This window comes from Acinonyx jubatus, chromosome F2, assembly GCF_027475565.1.
Source record: "Acinonyx jubatus isolate Ajub_Pintada_27869175 chromosome F2, VMU_Ajub_asm_v1.0, whole genome shotgun sequence".
NCBI classification, from domain to species: domain Eukaryota; kingdom Metazoa; phylum Chordata; class Mammalia; order Carnivora; family Felidae; genus Acinonyx; species Acinonyx jubatus.
Genome location: NC_069394.1, coordinates 16,146,549 through 16,164,412, shown reverse-complemented (window position 1 = coordinate 16,164,412; position 17,864 = coordinate 16,146,549). Strand labels below are relative to the sequence as shown.

The 17,864-nt window shown below is 47.8% G+C and overlaps 1 long non-coding RNA gene across 1 annotated transcript; it reads left to right on the top strand.

Annotated features, from left to right (window-relative positions):
* Positions 1 to 11,136: 11,136 nt before the first annotated feature.
* LOC113600466 (uncharacterized) lies at positions 11,137 to 17,711 on the top strand. The gene is made up of 3 exons (XR_008292676.1): positions 11,137 to 14,065; positions 15,008 to 15,155; positions 17,050 to 17,711. It is a non-coding gene; the product is annotated as an uncharacterized LOC113600466 (long non-coding RNA).
* Positions 17,712 to 17,864: the final 153 nt, after the last annotated feature.

Genomic DNA, 17,864 nt, shown 5'->3' with positions numbered 1-17,864 from the left:
CTTCTGCTGGTTTTCGTGCTGCACCCCCACCTGTGCCTTGTAACCACCCCCTCTGCTGTTTCTTTCTCCCTGGACCACTGATGCCTGAATTTCCTATGACATATCCCTCTTTCTAGCAGTTACAATGGTCTGTGCTAATAATTGGTTGTGTATCTGTTTCCTCCGATTGGGATGTGGGGCTCTTGAGGCAGGGACTGGGCCTGGGGGAAGTTGAGGGCGGGGTAGGAATCACTAGCCCCGGTCTTCAGACCATTGGAGTTAGAGTCACTTGGGACTTACCATTGAATGTGCAAATTCTGGGGCCCAACTCCAGGCGTCCAGAATCAGAATCTCTTGGAGGAAGGGCCCAGGAATCTGCTTTTTAACCAACTCCTCAAATGCATCCGACGTCTACTGAAGTTTAAGAGCCCTTGGACTGGACGGGTGCCTGGGTGGCTCAGTAGGTTCAATCTGACTCTTGTTTTCAGCTCAGGTCATGATCCTCGGGTCATGGGATGGAGTCGTGCGTTGGGCTCTGTGCTGAGCACGGACCCTGCCTGAGATTCTCTCTCTCTTTCTGCCCCTCTCCCCGGCTTGCACACACGCATCCACTCTCTCTCTCTCTCTCAAAACAAAAACAAAAACAAAAGCAAGCAAAAATAAATAAACCCTTGGACTGTAAAGTTAGGATGAGATCTAGTCAAGAGGACAATCTCTGGAATCAGAAGTCAGAAACCTGATTCAGGTCTTCATTGAAACTCAGCGTTATTATCTCTGCAATGGATACTCTGCTGACTCCTCAGGGATGAGAAGGATAATGTCTATAACACACAAAATATAGGGTGTAACAAAGGTACCCACTCCGTGAACACTGGTTGAAAAAAACTTGCAAAACATGCACGAGACATGCAAGCACCTCAGAATTCTTCTTTTTGTCGCCACTGACCGGCCCCTTTGACCTTAACAGCAGTTACATACTAATGGCGAAAAGCAATGGAGTGTTTGTTCTCAGGAACTTAGGACCCCACTGGCCCTGTTGAAGTGAAACGGTGCTAAATCAGTGACCACAAGGACATTTCCCTGTCCCTGTAGGAAGACTCATCTAAGTCAAGGAACAGGTTCTCTTCCAAATGTGGTCTGGACTGAAGAGTAACTTCCACGTTATTTCTTGGTCAGTACTCTTCTTCCCATTTGGCCCCTTTGAAAAACCATCACTCCATTTTCCCAGAATTAAAATGACCCCTTCTTAGAATCCTGCATGCTATTTCTCAGTGGCAGTGGTCTCGGGAGGCAGTGGGAGGCCTGGGTGGGAAGGCCAGCTCCAGCCCTTACCAGCTGAGCAACCTGAACTCCTCAGAACCTCAGTGGTGGTCTCTGTAAGGAAGGTAATAATAGTAGTTCCCACATCATAGGGCTATTATGAGGATTAAGTAATTCCTGCAAATCCCTTAGAACAATGATCTGCCCTGAGTAAACATTTGGGTGGGCTGTTCTTAGATGTTTCCAGCAGCAGATATCTGGCTGGCAGTTGATCCTCTGCTTTTTAGTCTTAACTCCTTCTAACTCCACTCCGTGAGGTCTGTCTCTGTCTCCTGTTTCCTTATTCAATTTATAAATAAACCTATTGCACAAAGGGAAGAGAAAATGTATCCCTTGTCTGGTTGACAGAAAGCAGTTTTTCCTCTGACCTCTTCCAGAAGGATTTGTAGTTTCATAAACCCTGAGCCTAAAACTTACCTAAATCCTGCCTGACATACCCCCATCGGTCAACCAAATCAACACCTCAGTAAGAAGCCTTTAAACATTAGAAACTGGACCTACTGCCTGGGTGCAGGGGACAACGGCAGAAGTAGGAGGTCCCAACACTCCTTCTCTCCAAATCTCTGCCTGTGCTTCATGGCGAGGTGGCTCTGGTCCATTGCATTCTGCAAAATGGCGGCAGCTGGCGGCACAGGCACTTTGGTGCTCCTGCTGGACTAGTGCAAGACCGTGTGAGCATCTCCAATGAAAACCAGAGCACCTTGGATGTCTGAAGTTCCCAAGAGAGTAACAGTATGCTGATGATAACAGTCGCTATGCCAACAGTATGCTGTGCCTCTTCTCCTGGGTTTGTCTCCTTAGAATCACCTGGGGAGCTTTGAAAAATCCTAATGTTAGGCTACGTGCCAGACCAATTGCTTTAAACCTTCAGGAGTAGGACCCAGGCACCAGTATTAGGACAATGCCTCTCAAACTTTAAAGTGCATCTGAATTACCAGGGAGACTTGTTAAGATGCAAATTTGGATTCACTAGGTCTAGGGTGAAGCTGAGATTCTGCATTGCTAACACACTTCCAGATCTTGCCCACACTTCTGGTCTAAGGACCAGAATTTGGGTAGCACAGCTTTAGGCTGTTCCTCCTCCCATCCCTCCTGCCCATCAAAATCAGTGCCTGATTCTCACTGGTCTCTTTTTCTTCGAGGATGTGACATCAGAAATGCAGGCTTTCTTCCAGTCGGTGTCTTTACTTCTGGAAGCTGGTCTGAGGAAAGGGAACTAATTATTATTGATTCACCTACATTACCTTGTTTAAGGAGAAGATACTTACAAAAATGGGAATTTAAAATGTTCTTGCAGTCAGGTCTTTCTGGCCAATGCAATATGGTCATCTTCATTCTTCCTGCCATGAAACTCCCAGTTTTAAACAGGCTCACATGGTTCCTCTTTCCCTCCACCTCCCAGCTGTAACAATATCCTTTAAGAGCATGCACCTCGGAGTGAGGCAAATGGCCCATCTGTTCACTTACGGCCAACAGGCCTGGGCTTATATTCTGGTCCCACCTCCTAGTGGCTGTGTGACCTTGGACAATTTGTTTAGCTACTCTGTGCCTCAGTTCTCCCACCTGTAAGTTGGGAATTGTCCTACCTAAATTAAAATCTGTATAAATAAAGGCTTAATCCTGTCGTTGGAACCTTATATAAATTTACCTTTAGTCCCTACAATTGGACCAGACCGTTGTGTCATCCCACTCCGTGGATGGGCTGAGGACCTGGTTTGAGGTCACACAGCTAGAAGTTAGTGTCAGGGGCAGGATGTGAGCCCAGGTAGACTGGATCCAATGGCCATTCTCTCAACCACACAGTGCACTACCTCTTGCCTGCATGTGCTAGAACTCTGACAGAGGACGGAGGTCTGTTGACCCCAGTCATGGCTCTCAGGTAGGGCCATGCCGCCAATGTTTGCCGCAGCCAGCCGCAAGCTCTCGGTCCCACAATCCCTCTGCAGCCTCCCATGCTACAGGCGCCCTGATGCCTGTGCACAGCCGGGCCAAAACCACGCGCCTCCTTATCGGCCTTGAGGCCGGCGACTGGAATAGTGCAGGCAAGCCCTTCGCATTGATCAATTCAACAAATCACGCACGTAGTCCTTCACTTCTGGAGCACCTTCTGAGCTCTGAGTCGGCCTCCTGTGTTAAGCTCTGGGGATGTCCAGATCAAAAAGCCATCCCTGCTCTAAGAGAGCTCATGTGGGGCCTCACGGAGGGGCCAGACTTGTGAGAGTTGATTTGTGATAACTCACAGGAAGTGCTCAAAAGAGCGGAATAAGCAAAAAGCAAAGCTCTGTCCGGGGACATCAGGGAAGGCTTCTAAGAGGAGGCGGCATTTCAGCTCAGAAATGAATTGGGCAAATGAATGAATTAATGGATTCACTGGCAACGCTGTGCTTAGTACGAAAGATGTGAGGGTGTACTGGCTAATTTCCATTTCCTCCCGCAGATTTCCTGGCCACTTCTCCTGCCTGCTCTGTGCCCCAGCAGGTTGACCCAGGGACTGCATCAACAGGCTGCTTTGCCCTTTGGCCTCTGGTTGGGTTTAGCAAGTAAGAAGTACCAACAGGAGATTAGCAGGTGGAAGAAGAATGAGGTCAGGCATGTATTTGCCAGAGCGCGGCTGTTTCAGTCAGTTCTGGCTTCTATAACAAAATACTGTAGACTGGGTGGCTTATGTACTATAGATATTTATTGCTCACAGCTCTGGAGGCTGGAAGTCTGGGACCAGGGTGCCAGCATGGGGGGCTTCTGGTGAAGTCCCCCTTCTAGGTCGCAAGTTGCCACCTTCTCATTGTCCTCACATGGCAGAATGAATGGACAGAATGGAAGCAAGTTCTCTCCTGACTCTTACAAGGGCACTAACCCCATTGTGAGGCCCCACCTTCATGACCCCATCTAACCCTAATCGCCTCCCAAAGGCCCACCTCCTAACACCTTAGGGGTCAGGACTTCAATATATGAATTTGGTGGGGGGGGGGGGGGACACAAACATCAGCCCATACAATGTCCCTAAGGGGTTGCCTATGGTTGGTTGGATCCCTCCACCAAAGGCCATGGTTCCTGCCAGGTGGCCCCCTCCACATGGCTCTCTCTTTGAGTTCCAGATGCCTTCACCTGTCCTTTCAGACCCGATGGGGTAGATCCTGCCCATGCCTCGTAAACAGTCCTTTCATTAAACTCACCTCAAGCTATTTGATTTGAGTGTGGCATCTGTTCCTGCCAGAACACTGACAAATACACAGGATAAACAAGAAAGACTTGGTCCCTGCTTTCAGGGAGCTTAGGTATGTTGAAGAAGGTGGGGGGTATTTTGGGTAGGGAAAATGCATCTTAGCACAGAGTAAGGGTCTCGGGGGTTTTGAGAATGGTAGGACCTTCAGTGTGGACAGAGCGCAGGGTGTGGGGATGAGAATAGCAGCAGAAGAGGCAAAGGAGGTTCTCAACAAGGTACTTACTGGGCACCTACTTCGTGAGAAGCACAATGCTACCTGCTGGGTGAACCCATAAATAAGCAAGGCCTGGTCCCTGTCTGCAAGGACTGTCTCGCATAAAATAAAAATTTCCTCAGTTCGAATAAGAAAGAAAACCTTCACTTATATTTCAGTCAATGCATATGTAGTGAACATCGGCTACCAAGCATTGACCCCACAGCATGTCAGAGATCAGATCCGTTGGAATGAAACCCTGGACTTGGAAGCTTTGCTGGTGGAAACCCAGGGCAGGAATAAGTCAGGGACAGAATATCATCAAAAGAAAAAACCAAAACAAAGTAAAACAAAAAAGCAATAGGTGCATGAATATCTGTTGTTTATCCACCATTCATCCTTCTTCCTTCTTCTGGCTATATCTTCCTTTGCTGTTTGAATAAATTCTGTGTACCCTGTACCCCACCCCCATGCCATCCCAAAGGGATGGACAAGTGACCTGGGCTCATCTAATCAGAACACAGAACTCTCCAGACCACTGGGATTGGTTCAGGGAGGGCTGTGTCTCATGCAAGACCAAATAGTATCCTCCCATAAGATTTGATAAAGGGGTACTGGGAGAGAGAGGACCTGTTTCTCTAAGATCACTCAGAGCGGTAATAACCAATTAAACCCTGACTTGCTGGAGTCTGTTTTCACCATGAGGGGAGAGTTTGAGAATGAAACAAAGCTGGGATCAGAAAAGGAGTGATGATGGAAAGAGAGAGATGGAATTGTGGAACACCTGGATCCAGCCATACCTGAAGCCACAGAATCCCTTGGACTATCTAATTATGAGCCAATTAATTCTCCCTTTGCTTGAACTAGGGTTTCTAACCTCTATAACACTGAGTTTTACACAGAGGCCACCAGAGAAACCCTGGATAGCAGTGGGGAATGGTCTCTGAAACAAGAAAGGACCTAAACAACAAGAAAGGAGGGAAGGCAGACTCCCTACCCTTGCTAGGGTTGCCTTGGCAACCAAAGCAGAAGAGTATCTTCTTTACTCCATCACACAAGGCGGAGCCCAAGGGGCCCAAGCTCTACCCTCTACTTTGTCACTTACTCTGTGACCTCAGGCAAGTCACTGTCCCATTTTGAGCCTCAATGTCCTCATTTACAAAATAAATAGACAAAAGCCAAACTCTTCTGGATCAAACTCCAACCCAGGTGTTTTCCAATCTTATTATTGTTAGGGCTTCATGTTCTCCCATACAGTTCTTAATTCCCTTCCTGCCCTTCCCACAGGCTGCTAGTTTCCTGTGGGACGTTTCCGAGCCTAAGCTGCCCAGTTCAGCTGGAACATTCTACTAGTTTCCTGTTGCCACTGTAACAAATTACCACAAACTCGATGGTCTAAGACAACAGAAATTTATCCTCTTAAAGTTTGGAAGACCAGAATTCCAAAGTGAGTCTTCCGAGGGTAAAATGAAGATGTTGGTAGGGTTGGTTCTTTCTTGAGATTCCAGGCGAGAACCTGCTCTTCACTAATTTTAGCTCCTGGCAGCTGCCTGCATCCTGTGGCTTGTGGTGGCACCTTCCGGATCTCTGCCTCCGTCACATTGCCTTCTCCTCTTCTGTAGTCAAATCTCTCTCTGCTTCCTGGTGATAGGCACCCATGTCATTGCAGTTAGGGCCCATCCAGGTATTCAGGGTCATCTCCCCAGCTCAAGATCCTTCATCACATCTGCAAAGCCCTTTTCTGCCATATAAGGTAACATACATGGGTTCCAGGAATTAGGACATGGATATCTTTGCATTAAAATGTAATACATCCTCACAGTAGAAGTAAGTGAAAACAGAGAAAAGCAGAAAGAAGAAAGATTATCCATAGAGCTAATGATAATCACTATTAACCTTTCATTTTTAAAAATTGCAGTTGTGACCATATCACTGGCATGTTATTTTTCAGTCAAGCTAATACATGCATATTATTTAAAACATATTTTTTTTTATTTAAAATTTTTTTTCAACGTTTATTTATTTTTGGGACAGAGAGAGACAGAGCATGAACGGAGGAGGGGCAGAGAGAGAGGGAGACACAGAATCGGAAACAGGCTCCAGGCTCTGAGCCATCAGCCCAGAGCCTGACGCGGGGCTCGAACTCACGGACCGCGAGATCGTGACCTGGCTGAAGTCGGACGCTTAACCGACTGCGCCACCCAGGCGCCCCTAAAACATATTTTTTTAAATGTTTTTATTTATTTTTGAAAGAGAGACAGAGCATGGGTGGGGGAGGGGCAGAGAGAGAGGGAGACACAGAATCAGAAACAGGCTCCAGGCTCCGAGCTGTCAGCACAGAGCCCGACGCGGGGCTCAAACTCACGGACCTCGAGATCATGACCTGAGCCAAAGTTGGATGCTTAACCCGCGGAGCCACCCAGGTGCCCCTAAAACATATTTTTTTTTGAGAGAGAGAGAGAGAGGAGAGAGTGGCAAGGACTTTGTCTCAAAGCCTTTGAAAATCCAGGCAGCAGGGGCAGGATGGGCGTGTGTGGCATGTCATAATGTCCCAACAATGACCTCATCCTAGATTGAGGGGCCCTTGGATGACACAGAGGGCTGGTTGATAGATCTCTGGCCAAAGAGTCAGAAACTTTGGGCCCCATTTTACGAACTTTGTTCAGTGTCCCAGAACATCCCGCTCTGGGGCGGGGAGGGAGGGGACAGGGAGAGACTCAGGAACAAGAAGTTTGGGGAAAGCTACCACTGTCCTGATGCTCCTATTGTGCTGTGGCTGTTGTCAACCTACAACATCTCGATGGGCCAGAGAGTAAATGAGTTTTTGAGGAACAATGGGAATCTATCAAAATGACACAGAAGGCAGCTTGAAGGGGCCACTTCTGGCCAAACCTGGGAGAGTTGGAATATTACCATAAGTAGTGGTAGTAATGTATTATTAAGCCATAGAATAAAATAAGAATCCACAGGTCCATCCCGATATAAATTTGAAAAATTGGGAAAGAAGGGGAATATCCTTCTTTTCTTTTTAAATTTTTTTTTTAACATTTACTTATTTTTGAGACAGAGAGAGACAGAGCATGAACGGGGGAGGGTCAGAGAGAGAGGGAGACACAGAATCTGAAACAGGCTCCAGGCTCTGAGCAGTCAGCACAGAGCCCGACGCGGGGCTCGAACCCACAGACAGTGAGATCGTGACCTGAGCCGAAGTCGGACGCTTAACCGACTGCGCCACCCAGGCGCCCTGGGAATATCCTTCTTAAATTAGAAAGCCAGCTAGTGAGTGTGGAAGGAATGCTGGAAATAGGAACCCACCATTGGGCAACTATTGTCATAATGGATTTGGGCAGCTATTGACATGGACGTTGAAACTGGTGGGGGGAGGCTTTAAGAAGAACCTCCCCCAAAGATAATTATTCATCACAAAGGCGAAAAAGAGTAACTCTATGGTAGCAAAACGACACCACCTTCACCAAATTAATGTCACCAGTAGTGGGAGAAATAGACATCATGGGCCTCCTGAGATCATTCACTAAACAGAACACAATGTACTTCTGTATATTCCCGCCAAAAGTCTAGAACCTGAATCTAAGCTCCAGAAAACATCAGATAAACCCACCCAACAATGAGGGGTTTAGACTAAATGACCCATACTATTCAAAAATGTCAATGTCACGAATGACAAAGAAAGAACTAAATGTTTGAGATTACAGGAGGCTAAGGAGACATGACCACCGAATGCGACACATGACCCACGATGTACTTTCTCTATAAAGGAAATGATTGGGACAGCTGGTGAAAATAAGCTAGCTAGCTAGCTAGCTAAATGAATAAGAACTATACACTGCATAATAATATTGTGTCAATTTTAATTTTCAGATAGTGATTATTTTTACTGTGATTCTGCAAGAGAATAAATTCTTATTTTTAGGAAATACGTGCTGAAATATGTAGGAGTAAGGGGGCATCGTGTCTTCAGCTTACTCTCGAACAACTTAAAAATGAAATTGTGTGTGTGCGCACCTGTGCACAGCTCGTGCAGGGTAAGAGAGAGAGAGAGAGAGAGAGAGAGAGAGAGAGCCAAGTCCCTCCCCTCCCTCCTGTGGTCAGCTCCTTCCCATCTGTTAGGCTTTGGTGTAAGTCAATAATTTTCTCTACCATTTTTCCTTCATTTTTCAAAATCCTACCATAAGGTACAAACATATGTGTTTGCTGCTTAATCCTGTGAACCACTTGAACGCAAGGAAAGCATTCACCTTGATTGCCTCCACGCCCCAGTGCTCATACCCCCTGCTGCGCAGAGGTCACTTATTAGCTCTGTGACCCTCAGCAACTTATTTAACCTCTGCCTCTTTTTAACCATAAAAATGGGTTTACCTCATAGGTCATTTTGGGAATTAAGCGAGATCATTTGCCCAACTCTCATATTTACTGTCATTGCCTTCCCTTTCTTCCTGAGAGAGCCCATATGTTAGTCAGGTGCCCCTATTTTAAGTGACAGACACTGAATTGGAGCTGGTTGCAACAAAAAAAGGGAGGCTCTTTGCTGGTATTTCTAAACCACTGGAGAAGTAGGGCAGAAGGTAAAACCAGGGACTCAAATGCCCTCGGCTGCCCACCTCTCCTCCTTCTCAACCTCTTTCTGTGTGTGTATATGTGCGTGTACAAGTGCATGCCTATGTGTGTATGCGTGTGTGCATGTGTGTGTATATGTGTGTGCACGTGTCCTATCTCTGCTTCTCCCTGTGTCACTTTTACTCTCTCAACTGCCTACCTTTCCTGGGTGGGAAACTTGTCTCTGCAGCTGTGGCTCCCATTGTAACTTCCTTCCGGAGAGAAAGGACGCTTCTGTTTTCCTAGCTCCAGTTAGAGCCATCCCAGGGAAGAGCTCTGACTTCCCTGACTTGAATCGGTGACATTCCCCTGACTCCTAGGGTCGGGGAGGTCGAGACATACAGCTCTCATTCAGATTAGGATAGGCTGGGGACAGTACTCCCAAAAGAAGGGGATGCATTTCCAAGGAGGAGCGGAGGGGTTCTGGGCAGAAAAAACAATGATGTTCTCCATGAGAAACGCAATATATTACAAAGTGGGGCATGCGTGGCATAGGGATAATTACAACTGCCTCTCTGAGCGATTTATGTGTCTTTGTCTCTGCAATCTAGAAACAGAGACAATGCCTTAATAATGATTCTTTCCCCTGTATCTAGCACTGTCACATGTACACGGGCAAGGAGTAAGTGTTGCCTAAATAAAGGAAGGAACAGCGTAAGCACCATAGCTTTCTTCCATCCCTCTTGGTGCTTGCGATCCTAGTCTGGGCAAACAGTTGCATAATGGCCTTCAAAAAGTCTCCAAGAACTCTGGCTTCTCTCTCGTTAGTTATTTACGTCTTAGAGTGGTCTCCCTGAGGCTTGCCCAGTGTCCTCTGCCTCGCTTGGCTTCTTCCGTGAGTTTCCACGTTCCTATTTATAAATCTCACTTGAGCCCAGCTCTCTGGGTCTCATTCTCTCCTCACTCCCTGCCTTCCTCCTACGGGCAGAATGCTTTGGTTAACCTGGAATGGCTCTCAGAGGAGGTACAGCTGTTCATACCAATGTCTTGTGGCTCCATCCAGTTCCCTGCCAAAGAGGCAGCAGCCTTTCCAGATTGCCTGTTTGGCTCCTGCCTCAAGGACAGAGGGTCACTTAGCGGCTTCCCTGTTTCATGTATGGAAAAGTCAAGAGGCTGCGAGAGGAAGTAATGGGGCTAGAGTCCCAGAGGTCCAGACTAACTCAGTTCCGGGCTTTGCAATTCCAGTCCTTAGGCATGGCTAAGCCTTGGACACCTCTCCTCAACCCCTAGGAAATGAACTATAGGAGACTCTTAAAAATAGAGAACTGAGGATTGATGGGGGGGGGGGGTGGGCTAGATGGGTGATGGGGATTCAGGAGGGCATTTATTGTGATAAGCACCGCGTGTTGTATGTAAGTGATGAATCACTACATTCTACTCCTGAAACCATTATCGCACTGGATGTTAACTAACTAGAATTTAAGTAAAAAATTGAAAAGAAAAAAAAAAACGCTAGAGATAAAGTCAGCCACCTTAGGCTGACCACCCAGGCTATGTGGGGTGCTGGGACACTGCAGTGATCAGACCAGTTCCTGTCCTTGCAAGGCTCATGTCCCCGGCAGGCAGCTGGGAAGGAAAATCATTAGTACAATGGAGTGTGACGTACCCAGGTTTCAGGCCACGAGCTGCACAACATAGAAGAGATTAGAATGCTCTGCACCTGCAAAGACCTTGGTTTGACTCCAGAAAATCCTCCAGGGCTCATTTACTGAGTACCCACTCATAGAAATAACTAAAGAAAATCCTTTAAAGTTATTATAGATAGTCATAGCAATTTTTAAGCTGGAGGAATCTTGAAGATAATCTGATCCCAAACCCTGAGTTCACAAGGGAACAAACCAGACCTATAATTACACAATTAAATAACTGCTGTGGTGTGCAAACTGCCCCCAAAGATGTCATCCTAATAATGCGTATCATTTTCTGTTGGAAAAAGGAGAGAAATTAAACATTTATGCATAAGGCCTTGAACTACACATTCAAGTTACCGTTGTAAATGCGTACTGTTGTCACATTTAACTCTCCCAGTAAGGACGTGGGTGTTTTTATTCCATTTCCAAAGGAGGAAACTGAAGCACAGAGACATTAAGTGACAGCCCAGGGTCACACAGCTGATAAATGACGGGTTGGGGATTTGAACTCAGGCTTACTTATTTCCAAAGTCTCTCTTCCTATGAGAATGGACATGTATTTGAACGACTGTCAAAAAACCTGGCTCCTCTTTTTGAATCTACCGCTAACAAGTTACGTGAACTGGGAAAGTTCTTTTCATTTTATTGGGACTGAGTTTCCTGTTCCATAAACAGAATTGAGCGGGGTCAGCGATGGCAATATATGAGCCACCAATGGCCACCCTCCCATCCTCTGCCCAAGGCAGATACGACTATACGATCAAGGCTCCATTTCTCCCAGAGCTCGAATTGAGTCACGCAATCAGTAGCAATTTATACAAAAGAAAACTTATTTGCCACCCTCTGGCTCTATGAGCTCTCAGATCTTTGCCAGTTCTATTTAGTCTGCGCACTCTGGCCCTGGATTTTTGTCATTTCTCCGCAGTGCCGGAAGAAAAATGGGAACAGCTTATCTGCGATTCTGCAGAAACCGCCAGAGGCAGAGCCCTACTGTGCTGGCTGTTGGTGGAGCTGCGTGCAGAGCTCCAGAGCCGAGGGTCTGCTATAAGTGTGAAGGGTTACAATTCTGCTCCACATGATGGAAATCTTCCCTTGTGCCTGACGTTTACTTGGATGTCACATCGTGCTCTCATGAAATGAATCTCTATTGCTGAAATGGCTTAGTACCTACAATAAGGCAGCCGGAGAGGTATATGGAAAAACACGGCCGTCCTCTCACGCTGACTGGCACACCAGCCAGAGGGATGGGGTGGGGAGGTGATGCGGGACAGTCAGAGTTATCTCTACTGAAGATATCCAGAAGTGCCCAGCTATGTCAGGTGGTTGAGCCTGGGACAGGAGGTGACAGGAATGGAACATCAGAACAACACTGACATCTGACGCTAAGCTGACAAGTGACATCGCATGCCATGTGCTGGGGACAACAGGCAGTGTGCAGATCTGAGGGAGCAGTGCACCTGGCCAAGTCACCAGGTTGTCCAGACCTCAGCATCAGGTCATCCCAACCTGGCAACAGCCACCATGAAAACAGAAGTGGTCCGTTCTTCAAAGTGTGTATTTGAGCGCAGTGTCAGACCCCATTCCCAATCTTGGCTACTCGACGGTGGTAGTTACTAGAAGAACCCACGGAGACTCTTTAGGTGACTCAGAGAAAACAAACCACTGTCTCCAAGAAAGAGCAATCCAGATCTGCCCCCACCTCAACTGCTCTAACTCAGCAATTTTCCAAGTGTAACCCTCCAATCAGTAGCATGGACGTTTTTTGCCATCCCACCACATCGATAGTGTTAATTTAATATGCTTCCGTTCTTACAAGGGTCCACATTGCGTCGTGAGAAGCCCCAGCCCAGGAGCTTGGTAGAAATGCATTCTCTGCCTCCACCCCAGACCTCCTGAATCAGCGATGCCGGAGTAGGGCCCAGCGGGCTGTGTTTGACCCAGCCTTCCAGGTGGCTCTGATGCCTGCTGGAGTTTGAGAATCACTTCCCCCGCTGAACAAGCTGACCTTCCAGAGCACGGGGAATTCCCCCTTCCCTCCCTCCACCCAACTCCACTCCAAGGGGGAAACCTCCCCTCTGGTCCTGGGCCCCTGAGGCAGGTGTGAAACGGTCTGGCCTCAGGACTGGGCCATCCCTGATACTGGAAGATAGGTCACTGTGGCCCGGGGCGTACTTGTGGGCTTAAAATGATAACATAAAACCTGTACGTGGGAGGGACTGAGGTGAAAGGAAGAATAAGCCTCCCCTTAATCTCCTTACTGTTCAGCCATTATAATCCTATAATTACAACCAATAAGCCAATAACAGCTACCATTTACCTGGATGTGGTCACGAGCCACGCACTGTGGGGAGCACTTTACACGTATCATCTTTCAGCAAATTTCGAGGGATATGGCTTTATTTTACAAAAGAAGAAACTGAGGCACAGTGAGTTAGACATCTCATTGGAGGGCATTCAGCCCTTCCTAAGTGTCAGAGTTGGGACCTAGCCCCACATCTGTCTGACTCTGAGTCTTGGCCACGCTGCCTTAATCCGATCGCCAGTGTCCCTTACCACCACCAGCCCCACAACACTCTTCATCACGGTTGATGTGGGGCCAGAGGAAGACCAGGAGTGTGAACTTCCCTGCACTTCCACGGTAGTGCTTTCCACTAGCCTTTTTAAATACTCATCCTCTGCGGCCCGGTCCTCGCGAGGGCACCCCTGTATCACACTGATTCCCTTTGTGGTTTCAGGAGCCCACTCCTATCTGTGCACAGTCCGAGGAGAAACCAGGGTTTAGCCCCAAACTGGCTCTGCTGCGAGTCACATTATGATGACATCCCAGGGGGATGTTCCTGCTAACAGAGACAGTCGGACCCCGAGGCACACCCCTTCTCCAGCTTCCCATTATCACAGGAACATCTCTGCACCCTTGCCTCCTTCTCCTGAAGGAAACGAAGGCCCTGTGTGGTTGCCCGACCTGCCCACGGAGGCCAGGGAAACAACAGAGCGAGAACCAGACTCCAGGTTTCTGAATTCCCAGCCATTCTCTCGCACAGCATTGTTGCTCTGGGAAGAGAGCTGGGAATCCCGTGTCTGGCTGCCTGGGGGGCACAGCTAAAGGTCAAAATTGTCTCTTTGCCAGCCAGGGATGCTCGCAAGCTACTACGCATCGCTCTGGGTGCTGCCTAGAGAAAAGCAGCTAATGGTTATGGTGGTTGGACACAGTGAATCTAGAACCGGGCAGCCTTGGCTCAAATCCCAGATAGCAGTGTACCTGTGGCTGAGTTACTTAACTTCTATTGAAGCCTCAGTTTCCTTACCTGTAAAATGGGGTAACACCTTCACGAGGTTGTTATGAGCATGATCTGTGTTATAGTTGGCCCTCTTCGTGTGTTTTCTCCTTGGATCTTACAAAAACACTTTGAAATAGGCATTATTATCCCTATTCACATGAGAAGAGACAGACACAGAGCTGAGAAATATCCTGCCCCAGGTCACACATGGCAGTGATTTAATAACTCTTACTCTGGGCCAGGCATAGCAAAACGGGGTAGCTATATTTGTCTCTAATTTAACAAAAAGTAAGGGCTGAGGCACAGAGAGACTGAGCTGCCAAGATCATAAAGCTAGCAAACGGCAAAGCCACAGTATAGACCAGGCAGCTTCAGAACCAGCCCTCCTGATGGCCATTGTCACCCCATTTCTCTGTCCCCCCATGCTACCCAGTAATGAGCTGTGGAATCAGTCATTTCATTTTCATGGGAAAAGAGGCTCTTCTTAACTTTAACAGCTTTGGTCACCCGAGGAAGAGTTCTAAATCACATCATCATCAAATAGAGGTAGTTCTAACAGTCCAAACAAGAGCTGATTGTCCAATTAGAGCTGGGTGGCTCAGGAGGGCACTACTGGCATTGTTTGAGATGGTTCTTTGCTGTCATGTGGTGATCGAACTGCAGGCGCCTTGCAGGACAATCAGCACCCCCCCCCCCCACACACACAGAATGCCAGAGACCCCCTCAAGCCAATGTAATACCCCAAACCCACCCCCCACGACTTTCACAGGGTTTCTGGGAACAGGGGAGGATCCTGCCCCAGGTGAGAACCAATGAAACGGAGGGTTGCCTACTTCTCTCTCCTCTTTGCAAGAATCCGGTTCTCCAAGGAATTAGGAGAGAGCAGAGTCGAACCGGGGACAGCCACCGGTAGGAGAGTAAGTACTAAGTACCAAATGGAGTGCGGGCAAGCGCCAGGCTAGGGAGGAAGGGATGCTACCCAGGTTCACGGTCAGGGCCGCTCTGTGGCAACAACCTCCTCTGCTTGGAGGTCAGGACAGAGGAGGAGGCAAAGTGGAGAAGGGGTGTCATGTAAGTGACATCCTTAGCTGTTCAGTGGCTGGGGGAAGGCTACATATGGCAAGGCTGGGCACAGGGGGAGAGGCCCCAGGGGTGGAAGTCAGAATGCCAGACCCGGGTAAGCTGTGGCACCGTGGTCAAGTCACCTACCCCCAGTCCTCAATTTCCCCAGCCGCCTACTGAGAGTGGCCTCCCTCCCCATGTCCCAGCTCAAGGGACATCAGGAATGTGAGGGCACCCAGAACAATGAATATCTCTCTCTTGTAGTTTTCTTTGTGTCCAAGGCAAGTCGCTGGGCACTGAACGCCATTTCCTTTTGAATATCTGTCACCATTCATAGAAGAATGAACTGTGTGCCAGGCCCACACTCAATGATTCATCTGTCCCCCTGGGGACACCGAGAGAGTACTTCCTTCCCTGGTCAATCACTGCCAAGCGCCAAAAACCTTGAGGGTGGTGTGCCTGGGGTGCCCAGAGAGCAGGGAAGGAGCATGTGACCAGGCACCAGGCAGGCTCTCGGCCTTTGCTGCCCCTCCATTGTGAATGCCGGGTCGGGGGTGCCTGGCCGGCTCAGTCGGTAGAACATGCAACTCTTGATCTAGGGGTTGTGAGTTCAAGCCCCACACTGGGGGTAGAGCCCACTTAAAAAGAAAAAAAAAAAAAGCAGGCCAGGACGTAGCCATAAGAAGCATTTTAGGGGACTGTTGTTCAGGATACGATACAGGCTCCGGAGTTCTACAGAACTCCAGGGTGTATGCGTTTATTTTTGACAAAGGAAAGAGAACACTACAGGCTGAGCACTTATATGTGCTAGACGCTGTGCTAAGGGCCTGAGGCACATTTGTCTCATTTAATCCTTGCAGCAGGACGGGTGGGAGAACTGGGAATTAAAGAGTTAAGAGATTTGCCTAAAGCAGTGCACCTAATCGGTGCGCACGGCAAACAAAATAATTCCCCCTCACCACATCCACCCCCCGGCCCCCAGAATCTATGACAATGTTAGGTCCCCTGGAAAAAGGGAATTCAGATTGCTGCTGGTGGGGTGAACGTAAAATCTCATGGCTTTAAAAGCAGGAGATTATTCAAGTAATCTGGGTGGGCCCAATGTACTCACAAGGATCCTTAAAAGTGGAAAGGGAGGCAGAGGAGGAGAGGAGGAGAGAGGGGATGGGAGGGACTGAAGGGAAGCAAAAATAAGCCTCCCCTTATCTCCTAACTTACTGTTAGGAGAGAACCCCTAGAATCCCGTAATGACAGCTAATAATAGCTACCATTTATCTAGGAGCTGTTATGAGCCAAGCGCCATGGTGAGTACTTTACCTATATCATCTCCCAGCAAAATTTGAGAGATGTGGCTTTGTTTTACAAAAGAAGAAACTGAGGCACAGCCAGGTTAGACACCCTGTGCATCAAAGGTCAGACCACTAGGGCAGCACCTCGCCAAGCTGCTGATGGCCCAGCCACTGCCTGTGGGGGCTGAAGGCAGCTATGTGACCACTCCTCCCAAATCCTCAACGCACACAGGGCCACCAGCTACAGTGCCTTCTGCATCATCCCCGGTCTTCACAAATCCCAACCGGACCACTTTTCAGCGATACTGATTCTTTCTGCACTACACAAGCTTTGGCGAGAGGAGTTTCTTTTTGATTCTCTCGGAAAATACGTTTAGGGAATAATTTTTATGTAATAATTGTACTCCAACATTTTTCTATGTCTGTGATTCTAATTTCTTTCTCCAAATTATACCAAGAGATTTCTGGCATCTGAACCTCATTTCATAAGAGCCACCTTTGAGAGAGAGTTCCGTCAACCAACTAACCAGCCAATTAGAATCCATCATTGAAGCTCGCACGTTGAACCACGGATTGAGGACCATGCTTCCTTCGTTCCCCCTCAGGTCCCAAAGTGCGACCTACAGAATCGTTTTCAAGTGGAATATGAGTGGTGGTTTCCCCCAGTTAAGCAGAGGAGTTGAGCTCAGAAACTCAGTTCTTCTCCGACTTTGTGAGCTCAGTGTTTCGGAATCATTCACTGCCATCTGCCTTCACAGCCTCCAGGAAACAAGGAACAGGAAAGGAGAGAACAATGGAATCCATGGACCGGTGGGTTGCCCCCTCAGCTCTGCCTCTTAAGAGTCTCTGAACAGTTACTCAACCTCTTTGGTTTCAGTCTCTTCTACTTTACTATTAGGCTGAATTCGATGGTTTCTAAGGTCCCCTACAAGGCAGACCTACCCTAATTCTCCAGGGTACCATGCCCTGATACCTAATCTGATTTGGTCCCATTTATTTAGAATATAGTGATTCACTCCCAGGCCCAGTAGCTCAGCTAATTAGCTACCACCCATCACATTGCATGGGTATATGAGTAGTTGTCTAGTATATTTACAGATACATCCAAGCCTTGTTTTGCCTGAAGAGTCAGAGATACCCCCAAATATAGTGACTTTTCATCAGAAAGAGAAAAGAAATTCTAGTAGAGCAAAATAATCACTAGGAATCTATGCCCTAGTCTCCTTTATCTGTGTATTGTTATCATTGTTCTAGTTTAGTATTAATGTTAATCTC